The 12177-nt window shown below is 37.3% G+C and overlaps 1 pseudogene; it reads right to left on the minus strand.

The window, feature by feature from the left end:
* Nucleotides 1-1366: 1366 nt before the first annotated feature.
* On the minus strand, nucleotides 1367-3270 carry LOC149517325 (DEAD-box ATP-dependent RNA helicase 35 pseudogene; annotated as a pseudogene).
* Between the last annotated feature and the right edge of the window lie 8907 nt (nucleotides 3271-12177).

The following is a 12177-nucleotide window of genomic DNA, read 5'->3' on the forward strand; positions in this document are numbered from 1 at the left end:
AGACTTGTTTTCTAATGTTTTTTCCCTTTATACTTTATGTTGCCTTTCAGAATTGCTCAACTATGTGCTTGCCAATTTCATAGAAATTGCTGTTTTATCATCATAGAACTGATAGACCAAGGTCGAGGTTCCAAATATTTGAAACCAAAAATTTGGATTCCATGCAACTTCCTCAAGAAATTCCTCGCTTAGGAAGAACGAACTTGCTTCATCTAAGGTGGAATTCGATTGCTTGAGAAAGAAGTTTTCGGAGTTCAAGAATTTTGAGGCAGCAAGAAGTGGCAAGCATACAACATGGCATCAATCAAAATTAAAGATCATTATCAAACTCGAAATTTCGATCCGTTGATTCATACAACCATTTGTAAGTTAACAATCAAGAGGTTTAATATTCGAATCCCAATATTTGTACCCCGTCACTTATCTCTAAGCTAAAATCTCTTGTTGTACCAAGAAAAGATTGATGTCTGATCAAACTCTATTGTGAAACAAGAAATCTTGTTTTCCACGTTTAGGAATGAAGGGGCTTCAACTTCAGAAGAGGTAGTGAAAAAAATCTGGAGTGAGTCATCCAAGAAATGAGGCTTGCGGCAGTTTTCGTAAAGGTAAGGTTGTTTTGCAGCTTAGTGAAGCTGAACAACTGAATACACGATTGAAGATCCTTGAAGAAGAAAATGAAATTTTGAAGCAAGCATTCTTAGAGTGGTGGAAAGCGAAAAACTAGTTAATGAAGTATGCCAGCTGTTTCAGACACTCAGAAGATGGGCACAGGTCCAGCTATGGATCTTTGATCATCAAATCTCTAAGGTATTCCATTTTGAGCAGTTGGTTCAACTTTTGCTTTTACCATTACTTTATGTTTTTTGGAAACAGAACTTGGGTTTGGACAAATGATAACAATATTAAGGAGTAAACAGGGACACGTTGGAGGAACAGCGGCGAGCAGTCTGCCACAAAGTTTTATTGGCAAATCCAGGTTCCGGAGATCCCAAGGCCAATGTATCAGCAACTCTCAGTCAGAGTTACACAATCCACTCATATGAGTTATTTTATCAACAACTATCATTTTAAAGGACTTCGAATGCTCAAGTAATTTCCAATCTTGAGAAACTCTATTCCAGAAGTAGCAATAACTTAAATTTAAGATTCTCCCCCAATTTTCACCTTCTCTCCAAAGCTCGGAGGTAATTATATCCTCTTTGCCTGACTACATACATCTTTTAAATTTTGATTCACAGTTCATTATTAACTATTAATCATATTGGAAAACAAGCACACACAGACAAAGATAAAAAAAAAAAACCAAACTGCAGCAAAGTTTCCCCAATACAAAAAATCAGCATGGGTGAGATGAAATAAGCACTACTAAACAAACAAGAAAGGACATGATTCTATTTTCCCTGAAATTGAACTTTGCATTAAGGCGCTACAACCCAGATTCTGTACGTTTGATACAAACCAAAATGAGTTCAGATCATTTACAAGGATAAATCAAATTTCCCCTCTATAACCACCAGAATCAAAATAATCCCTTCTAGAATTTGCAATAGCCATGCTTTTCTGATGCTCTAACTTGGAGCAATCCCAGATACACTGCCCCAACACACAACAATAAGCACAACGCTTTACACCACTTGCATTGGTGATTGCATCCACGTCTTCCTTTGGATCATTGAGCTCAGCTAAGGCTGGTGGAATCCTCTATTTGGCTTCTTGTAATAGGTGCTTCAAATCAAGAAGGGTTGTCTCACTCTGATTCTTGTTTATAAATGTGGTTGCAAGTCCTGTTTTACCACATCTTCCTGTTCGTCCTATTCTATGGACATAGTTTTCAATTTCTGCAGGCATATCATGATTGATCACATGTTGAAAATCAGGAAAATCAAAACCCTTTGATGCAACATCAGTTGCAACTAAGACATCCTTCTTGCCAGCTTTAAAGGATGAAATGGCATACTTTCTCTCTTCTTGGTCCTTGCCTCCATGAATAGCCACAGCTTCAACTCCTTTCAGGAGGAGATATTCATGAATGTCATCCACATCAGCCTTGTTCTCACAAAATATTAAAACAGCAGGATGGTTGTGGGCATTCATGGAGGTAAACAATCTTCGCCTCTTGCTTCACATACTCAACCTCCTGAATCAAACTTATTCCCAACCAAATTATTCAAACTTAAATCTAATATCTCCAGTTTTGTTGAAGAATTCAAATCTATCACCAAACAAAAATAAAATAATGGTATATGGAACTCTTATAAAAGATTTGCCTACAACTACAATAAAACCTTTAAAACTTCACAATCTATAATAATAATCTATAAAAGAAAGGTAGATAGAACAATGCAGGCACAATAGAGTATCCCTACCTAGCTGCTACCAGTTAATTCTTAAGAGCATGACATGTGTCTTAATTTGCATTTTAGAGATTTTTTGCTTTTCTTTTACAAATTCGGGCAGACGACTAAACCTGGTGAGGTGAGCAGTCACTCGTATCGTGCCACAACTCCAACAAAGGCCAAACTAATGAAAATGAATAGTATGAGTGGCGATTTGGCCCTCACTGCATTGGGAGTCACCGAACCAAGTCTACAAATACCCAGAAGAGAGAATAGGTGAAAAAGAAGACGAAACAAAAGGTTCAAACAGGTGAGAGAAATTAGAGTACGGACCTCATGGTTTCTTAGGCCTACTTGCTTGCTTTTCAGATTTATTTTTTTAAATAGATCAAATGGTATTTTTGCAAATTACAAATTTTTTACTTTTTTTATAAGATTAATTTAATGAATGGTTTTTAAATTATTATAAAATATTTAATTTAATATTTAAATTTTAAAAAATTTTAATGAGATATTTGAATTATAAATCTATTAACTAATGTAATATCTATTTTTGATGTAATTAATCTCGAATTATGAACGTGATAATATAAATAATCTTTTAAATATCATATTAATTAATAGATTTATAATTCAGTTATAATATAAAATATTTCACTATAATGTAAAAATAATTTATGACATTAACCACTTTTTATATGATGGAAAAAATTTATAATGAAAACGACTTTATTTTTATGAAAAATTAACTATCACTATGCATTTAAGCAACTTTGCATAATATCAAGTATCAAAAGAAATATTGTAGATCTTAGAAACATGCATTTGTCATGCCCTAGGCGGGCGTGCTAGACACATCAGGCGCACAAGCACGCGAGCCAGAGATTGAGGCCCACACATCAGGCGCACTGACGGATATTTGCACGCAAGGCATGGGAGACAAGGCTAGAACGCCCGCACAGCCTGCAGGCCAGCCCGCACGGCCAAGGCTTGGCCTGCATGATGCCCGCACCACTTCCAGAAAGGCCCAAGGTGGGAGATACACAAGGGAATCTTCTGGAAGCCTTCAGAATCAGTAGGAGTCTCCTGGCAGATTTGGTTGACCCTAGGATTCAAGAGTTAGAATCCTGATTGATTGTAATCTTTGTAATTCTTTGATTTTAGCCTTGATTCTAGGGATATTGCCATTAAGTGTAGCTGGAGCCTCAACTACAAATAGAGGGCTGTTCCACCCTAATTTGTACACCATCTTAAACTTCTATTTCAGTGAATATAAAGCATATTCTAGCAAGCTATCTTATTTTCCTGTTTCTCTCAAACTTGCGCATTCAACCCTTTCCATTGTTCTAGTGCTCGTACGCTGGCGTTTTAGGTTGACTTAGGCTATAATGAGGTGATTCCAAGCCTAAGACTACATGGATTTTAAGTTTAAGGTCGGAGCCCGTGACAGTTGGTATTAGAGCAAGTTTGGTTCTGTGTGGTTATGTTGTTCAGGTTAGATCACAGTCGAGGAGATGACATCCCAGAGTGACGTTGCCAGCCAACAACCAGAGGCTTAAGAGCAGGGGCATGGAAAAGGCAAGAAGGCCAACTGGAAAGACATTTGGTCTACCATGGACGATAGGCTGGCCAGGGTGGAGGTGAGCATGGGCGACATGCAAAAGAAGCTTGAGGATGTGGAGACTCACATTGAAGTGCTAAACTCCATGAAGGAAGAGCTCAGTGGCAAGTTGCAAGCTGCTTTCAACAAAGGCATGGATGTGATCACCTAAAAGAATGAGAACTTGGAGGCTGTGGTGGAGAACATGCGTGATGGCATGAAAGCCATAAGCAAGAGGATAGAGGAGCTCACCAGCGAGCTCATTGCTTGTAAAACTACCATTAGGAATGGCATGTTTGCTGGAGTGTCTAAGTCCAGGATATATGTCCCTAAGCCTAAAGAGTTCAAGAGAACTAGGGCAGCTAAGAAAGTAGACAACTACCTATGGGTATGAAGCAGTACTTTCAGGCCATGGACATGCAGGATGAGGTAATAAAGGTAAGCACCGTTGCTATGTATCTCACTGCTGTAGCCTTATTGTGTGAAGGCACAGGTGTGATGATGTTAGGTGTGGGAGCGCCAAGATTAGAACCTGGGTAGAGTTTCAAAAAGAGTTCAGGTAGCAATTTTACCTAGAGTATACCGATGATGAGGCACGGCCAAAGTTATGCAAACTGAGCCAGTAAGGGGACATAAGGGAGTATGTCCAAAAATTCTCTAAACTGATACTACAAATCTCGGATCTAGGCAAGAAGGATGCCTTATTTGCTTTCATGGATGAGCTGAAGCTATGGGTGAAGCATGAGCTACAATAGAGGGGAGTTCATGACTTGGCTAAAGCCATGACTACTACTAAGTCTTTGATAGAGTTTAAGCCTCTGAACAAGTTCAAGTCTTACAAGCCCAAAGGTAAAGCAAGAACAGGAGGAATCGAAAGAAGCAGTCCAAAGGGAAAGATCGTGATCGAGAGTCTAAGGATAGGGATCGAGATTATTCAACCAAAGATGGTGAGAGAAAGTCGATACCAAAGGTAAGGGCAAGAATGAGAGGGACCAAAAGAAGCAGTCCAAGGGAAAAGATTGTGATCGGGAGTCCAAAAATGGGGATCGAGACCGTTCAACTAAGGATGGTGAGAGAAAGCCACCAGTTGGCAAGTGGAAAGCAAAAGAGAACCGAAAGCCACTAGCATGTTACCTATGTGGAGGGAACCACATAGCATGCAATTGCTCATAAAAGGGAAGTTGGCTGCTGTAGACAAAGAGTTTGACGAAGAGTCAAAGTTAAAGACAGTAAAGCTTGGGTCATTGATGCTCAATATTGTCCAGAGTAAAAGAAGCTGCAAACCAAAGGGCTTGATGTTTACGGATCTGATGGTTGCAGCTTAGAAGGTGAGCACACTGATGGACATAGGTACCTCACTTCTTTTTATTTCAGGTGATGGAGCCCAGAAGCTCAGACTAAAGGTGCAGAAAGGGACTGGTACCATTAAAATGATGAACTCCAAAGAGGTTTCAGCCATTAGAGTAGTGCGGGGAGTGGAGTTGTAGCTTGGAGACTGGAAAGGTAAGAAAACCATAAAGGTAATACCCCTTGATGACTATGAGTTTGTGATTGGGTTGGATTTTCTTGTTCGGATTAATGTCCTCCTTGTGCCTTTTGCCAATTGTATTTGTATTTTGGATGCACGGTGCCAATGCCTAGTGCCATTGAGGAGAGAGTCTGGAGTTGGGTCACGGGTAAAGGCGTTAAGTAGAGAAAAAGACACCTTCTTGGCAGCTCTGAAGTATGAGGAGCCAAGGGAGAAGGAGATTGAGTCACCCTTGAAGGTGCTAAAGGTGCTAAAGACCTTTATTGATGTGATGCCCGTAAAGTTGCCTAGCCAATTACCACATAAGAGGGAAGTAGACCACAAGATCGAGCTGGTGTCTAAGGCCAAGCTACTAGCTAGAGTTCTTTATCGAATGTCCCCACCAGAGTTGGAGGAGCTAAGGAAGTAGCTCAAAGAGTTAGTTAATGCTGGCTTCATTAGGCCATCAAAGGTACCATATGGTGCATCGATTATATTCCAGTGCAAGCATGATGGGTTGTTACGACTGTGCATAGACTATCGGGCTTTGAACAAGCTGACTGTCAAGAATAAGTACCCTATCTCACTCATTGCAAACTTGTTCGACCAACTTGGGAGCACAAGATGGTTCACCAAGCTGAATTTGAGGTCGAGCTACTACCAAGTTAAGATCGCAGTGAGAGATGAGCCAAAAATAGCATGTGTCACTCGATATGGTTCGTATGAGTTCTTGGTCATGCCATTCGAACTCACGAATGCCCCAACAAGAGATAGGTGTTCGAGGTGTTATAGGTGCACAAGCTGTTTATCAAGAGGGAGACATACTCGTTTGCCCAGCAAGAGATCCCATTCCTAGGCCACATAGTGGGAGGTGGCAGGATACACATGGATAAAGGCAAAGTGCACGTAATCCTGGAATGGGAACCGCCAGCCAAGGTCACTGAGTTGAGGTCATTCCTTGGTCTGGTTAACTACTATAGGCGCTTCATCAAAGGTCATTCAACAATAGCCACGCCATTGACTGACTTGCTTAAGAAAGAGAGAGCATGAGAGTAGAGCACAAGATGCCAGGAAGCCTTTGACAGGTTGAAGTAGGCTGTGACTGAAGAGCCAGTCTTGGTCTTACCAGACCATGCCAAGCAGTATGAAGTGCATATAGATGCGTTAGACTTTGCCATAGGGGGTGTGTTAATGCAGGAGGGACATCCAGTCGCGTTCGAGAATAGAAAACTGAACGAGACTGAGCGTAAGTACATGGTCTAAGAGAAAAAGATGACTGCAGTGGTGCACTGCTTGTGTACTTGATGCCATTACTTATTAAGGTCGAGGTTCGTGGTTAGGATGGACAATGTGATGACCAGCTACTTCTAGATACAGAAGAAGTTGTCCATTAAGTAGGCGAGATGGTGAGATTTTCTTACGAAATTTGATTTCCAAATAAAGTACAAGCCAGAGCGGGCGAACCTAGTGGTAGACGCCTTGAACAGGAAGGTTAACCTTGCTGCCATTAGCCAACCAGAGGGGTCACTGGTGTCGCACATCAAAGAGGGACTTATGTATAATCCTATAGCCAAGGCTCTTACGGAGTATGTCTGGTAAGGTAAAACTAGGTAATTTTTTGTGTAAGATGGTTTGTTGTACACCAGAGGCAGTAGATTGTTTGTGTTGTAGTATGGAAAGCTCCGCAAGGAAGTTTTACAAGAATGCCATGATTTAAGATGGGCAGGACATCCAAGAGTGAGCCGTACCTTGGCATTGCTAGAGGATCGAAACTACTGACTGCACATAAAGGAAGATGTGAAGGCCTATGTGAAGACTTGTCATGTGTGCAACAGGATAAAGTGGAGCTCAAGAAACCAGGCGGTCTCTTGGAGCCATTGCCAGTGCCAGAACGACCATGAGAGGGTGTTTCTTTGGGGTTTATAGTCACTCTATCTAAGGTAGAAGGGTTTGAAAGCATCATGGTAGTGGTGGACAAGTTTTTTAAGTATGAAATCTTCATTCCAGCAACCAAGGAGTGTCCAGCCAAGGAGGCAGCTCGATTGTTCCTGAAGAACATGGTTAAGTACTGGGAAGTGTCAAGGACCATCGTTAGTGATCGGGATGAGCGTTTCACAGGTAGGTTCTAGACTGAGTTGTTGAAGCTATTAGGGTCAGACTTGAACTTTTTCACCAGCATGCATCCGTAGACCGATGGGCAGACTCAGTGTGTGAATGGACTATTAGAGGTCTACCTCAGGCACTATGTGAGTGCCACACAAAGGGACTGGCCAAAGCTGTTAGATGTTGCACAGTTTTCCTATAACTTGTAAAAGAGTGAGGCAATGAACCAGAGCCCATTCGAGGTTATGACAAGTCAACAACCACTAACACTCGATTCGATTGCTGCAGGTTATATAGGGCCGAATCCAACAGCATACAAGTTTGCCAAGGTATGGCAAGAGCAAACTAACTTGGCCAGAGTTTGTCTACACAAGGCAGCAAAGAGGTCAAAGGAGTGGGTAGACCAAAATAGATAGGACGTGCAGTTCCAGGTTAGAGACTTGGTGTTGGTGAAGCTACATCCCATTTTACACCACAGGGGGCTGCACAAAAGCCTAGTCTAGAGGTATGAGGGACTTTTTCGAGTAGTCAAGAGGGTAGGTAAGGTTGCCTACAAGCTGGATATATCACCCAAGTTGAGGGTACACCTGGTGTTCCATGTAAGCATGCTCAAGCTGTTCCATGAGGATGAGAGAGATTCAGGACGGACAGAGTCAAAACATGCACCATTGGGAGCAAGGGCCTCATATGAGAATGAGGTCCACAACATCATAGCTGACCGAGAGGTGAGATAAAAAAACTACCAACCAAGATAAGAGTACTTGGTGCGCTAAAAGAGACTTTTAGACAGTGAGATGAGCTGGGAACCAGCAGAAGACTTATGGCAGTTTGAGGACCAGATCAGGTAGTACCATGCAGAAGACGCAACAAAGACGTTGCATAATTAGGTGGAGGAGAATGTCACGCCTTGGCCGGGCGTGCATGGCACATCAGGCGCACAAGCACATGAGCCAGAGGTTGAGGCCCGCACACCAGGCGCACTGACGGGTATTTGCATGCAAGGCATGAGAGACAAGGCTATAACACCCGCACAGCCTGTAAGCCAGCCCGCATGGCCAAGGCCTGGCCTGCATGATGCCCGTACCATTTTTAGAAGGGCCCAAGGTGGGAGATACGCAAGGGAATCTTTTGGAAGCTTTCAAGATCAGTAAGAGCCTCCTGGCAGATTTGGTTGACCCTAGGATTCATGAGTTAGAATTCTGATTGATTGTAATCTTTGTAATTTCTTGATTTTAGCTTTGATTCTAGGGATATTACCATTAAGTGTAACTGGAGCCTCAACTATAAATAGAAGGATGCTCTACCCTCATTTGTACACCATCATACACTTCTGTTTCAATGAATACAAAGCATATTCCAGCAAGCTATCTTGTTTTCTTGTTTCTCTCAAACTTACACATTCAACCCTTCTCATTGTTCTAATGCCTGCACACTGGTGTTTTAGGCTGACTTAGGCTACAATGAGGTGATTCCAAGCCTAAGGCCTCACGGATTCTGAGTCTAAGGTCGAAACCCGTGACACATTGACATACATTCATGTGTCAAAATCTTTTTATCATACAATTTGTAGCAATATTAATTATTCTTAAGGAACAAAATATTTATAAAAGACATGTCGGAAAATGTCCAAATCATATTTGAAATTCCAAAACTTTAATCTATTTTCATTGGATACATGTAAAACGACATGTATATATATATGGATACATAGTCGACTTTTTTTTTCTATTAGTAAATTAAGTTTTAGAAAAAGATTTGAATTTTTACTTAACCAATTAAAACATCCAAAAAATTTAAAATCTAAAATTTTTATTAAAAATTAAAAAAATATATGATTTTTTTTATTAAGATTCCAAATTACTTTGAAAAAATTTATAAATTTCTAAAATACTTAAAATGTTGAAAACTTTTTTAAAAAGTTAAATTTTTATTTTTTAAATACAAAATTTTAAATTTTCAAAAAAAAAGAAAAAGAAAAAGGGGGAAGAATAGAGGGGAGAGATGAAGGATTGAACGGGAAGAGAGAGAAGGGTGGGAGAAGGGGTAGGGGGCCGTTAGAGTCGATCGGGTATCTCAGTGTAGATCGGCCTTGATTTGTCCTAGATCAATATAGTATACTAGATTTTAATAAATTAAAGATTTTATTTTTTTAAAATCATTTTTTTATTTTTTTGCATTTATTCAAATTTTAACTTTTTATTTAAATCAGAATATTTTGTTTTTTGTTTTGACCTTTTGAAATTTTTTATAAAATTTTTCATATTTTTAAATTTTTAGGTTTTTTAAAAATTTAAAAATTTATTTTTTATTTTTTGTTGACATAGCATTGAATGATTTGACGATAACTAAACATTTTTTACAAGTGTTAAAATTTTATTAGATGTTTTATGCTAATGTTAAGCTTTGGAAACAATTTAGGTTTTCAAATCCTTTGTAATCTTTACCTCGTTTTTTTGTTATACAAAAGATTTGTTTTTGCTATAGAATAAATTTCTTGGGAATTGCATGTACATACCTTGGTCAGAGAGGAACCCTTTCGTGCCATTACCAGAAAGATTGAGAAATTTGAAGGACGACAGAAATTCCAATAACCTCATAATATCTTTGATGAAGTAGTTGTAACTTACATCCAAGTACTTCGACTTTCTTAGTTTAGATAACTTTTTTAAATTTAAGAAATCGTAAAGAATGATTATCAACACTCAACTATCATCAAATCATTCTTTATTTGAATAATTAGAGAAGGCAAAGGAGAAATAATATAGCATTGAGGAAAAAAAACCGAGGAAAATGAAAAATTCAACCTTGTTTAAAGATTATCCTGCATTGTTAGAGAGCCTTCGAGCCAGTTGTCGCTCAGATCCAAAAACTCCAAGTTTTTTAAAACAGATAATTCTATATAAAAATAATACTCAATAATCAACAAGAATTACATTCAAAAAAAAATTTGAATAGAATTTCAAATCGGACTTTCTTCTTCTTTTAGTAACAATAACCAAAAAAAAAAATGCATTTGGTAATTTTTTTATTTAAAAAAATAAAAATAAAATAATGCTTTTAAAAACATTGGAGTTTATTACAAGATTGAAGTTGTTGCTCACATTATCTTTTTTTAATTATTTTGAAGACTATTGATACGTGGGTATTCTACGTGCCATATTGCTATTAATTTTTTTCTAATTAATACTAAAATAAAAATTTTTAAAATTATTATTAGAAAATTAGAAAATTATATTAAATATTTGACTATACTTTTTTTCAAAAGTATTTGACTAACACTGTAAAATAAATATGTAAACATGAAGAAAAACATACATGAAGTTTCATAGGTAGAGTTCATGAAGTTTTCTTATTAGAAATGAGTAAATAAAAACTAAAATTAAAAATTAAAACTAACAAATTGAAAGATCTCACCACATAAATCAAACGTGTAAATTTTAAAAAAAATTTAATAAATTTTGATATATTTATTAAATAAATATTTTTAGTAAAAATATTGATTTAATTTTTACCGTTGAGTAAGTATAGCTCAAGTTTAAATTATAAATAATATTTTTAATAATTTTTATATATTATTAATTTTTACATTGAACTCTATCAATTTATCGGTTTAAATTTTTTTATTAAAGTTTTTATTTACTTATTTTTAATAAGAAACTTCACGAACTTCATCTATTAAACTTCATGTAAGTTTTATCCGTTAAACATATATGTAGTATATGTGGGTGTGTAAGTGTTTGTATGAAAAAAGTTAATATATGCAAGAAATATATTAAATATATGGCTTAAAATTACTTTAAATATTTATTTATGTTAAATTTTGTTGATTATTCAAATATAACAGTTTTTTTTTTTTTAAATACATATAAAAATTATTCTTTAATATTATTTAGTAACTTTGCTATAAGGTGTTAAAAAAATTTTAATTTAACTCCACTAAAGTTCAAAACTAAATAATTCTAATTAATACTTAAATGATATTAATAGCAAATACTAGTCGTACCTTGAAAAGAAAAGGATCCTTGCATGTAAGTGCCACTTAGAATCAATTTTTTAAGAGATGTGAGAGCACTTAAGGACCGCAAAGAGTTATTTGAAAATTAGTTAACAGAAAAATCCAAATTCTCAAGCTTTTGTAGTCTCAACAAACCATTTGAACCTGTAATCATATATATATATATATATATATGTATAATTACAATTATCAAGTTAACCAGTCAAATAAATTTAAAAAATACTTGGAATTGTAGCAATTTATTAATTAAAGTACACATATTCATTCAGCAGGATAAATATTATAAAGCATTTAGCAGCATACCTTCCTTCTGAATCAGATTAATCCCAAACCCACTTAAATTGAGAATCCTTAACTCCATAAATGGTTGGAATATAGATAGGCTAAGCATAGATGGTAAGTTGTCTCCATATATACTTTCGCCTACATTGCCGAGAGAAAGTTCAATGACATGACCCGTGGTGTTGGCGCACTTGACACTCTCCCAGCGGCAACATTCTGGATCATCTTCACCCCATGATGGTAGAACAAAATAGCCTGCACACCCAATATTTGATTGGAAGCATGCCTTGATTTTCAATAGACTCCTCCTCTCGTCTTCATAGCAAGCTTGGTG

Source organism: Durio zibethinus, chromosome 8 (assembly GCF_047325235.1).
Source record: "Durio zibethinus cultivar Kanyao isolate XHJ-2024 chromosome 8, ASM4732523v1, whole genome shotgun sequence".
NCBI classification, from domain to species: domain Eukaryota; kingdom Viridiplantae; phylum Streptophyta; class Magnoliopsida; order Malvales; family Malvaceae; genus Durio; species Durio zibethinus.